Consider the following 780-nt stretch of genomic DNA (forward strand, 5'->3'; position numbering starts at 1 on the left):
AAAATTTCATCTCGAAAGCCTTCAACCAGCTTCAACCCTCGTCAATCGATCCAATATGTATTCGCTTCATAAGATGCTTGTTCTTTGACTCAGTCAACACCTTCAACAATACACCATCATACTCAAGACTCACAAGCTAATCTTCACTTCTACTTCTTGCTCCTGGCTGCCTTTCCTTCTGCTTACCAATCATCTTCTGAAATCTATCTTGTGTTTCTCAAATATGAATCTAGAATTGAATTGATTTTTCTGTTTAAAAAGTTATTGTCTTTTGTGATGTGCAAATGAAGTCTTGAAAACCAATTTTGATTGAAGGAACGAGTTATCGATGGTTCAATGTCCAGTCAATTGTGTAATCTCAATCAATCGGTCAATTTCAATCAATTGTTCAAAACCAATCAATCATTCAATTTCATTCAATCAGTCGATCTCAATCAATTGTTGAACTCCAAAGAATCTCAAAACACATCACTCTTGAAGGATGAGATAGATAGGAAGTGATGGAGAGTGTTGAATTTGGTGGGACACCTTTCTGTTATCGCGAGCGTGTTCGGACAAAAGCTTGTTGTATGGGGACAAAGGTTGTGTCATATGATGATTACTTGTATCATACATCACCAGAGGATATCTATATGGGTGGATGCGAAGTGGTAGAATGTGAAGTGAGGTGAGGTGAGGCAAGAAACCTTCAAAGACAGTTTGCTATAAGTTGGGATTTTCAACCAAACATGATTTTCTCAAATGTACCCATAACGGAGTTTATTTGAAAAGAACTCGATT

Source organism: Melampsora larici-populina, assembly GCF_000204055.1.
Source record: "Melampsora larici-populina 98AG31 unplaced genomic scaffold MELLAscaffold_129, whole genome shotgun sequence".
Taxonomy (NCBI): Eukaryota; Fungi; Basidiomycota; class Pucciniomycetes; order Pucciniales; family Melampsoraceae; genus Melampsora; species Melampsora laricis-populina.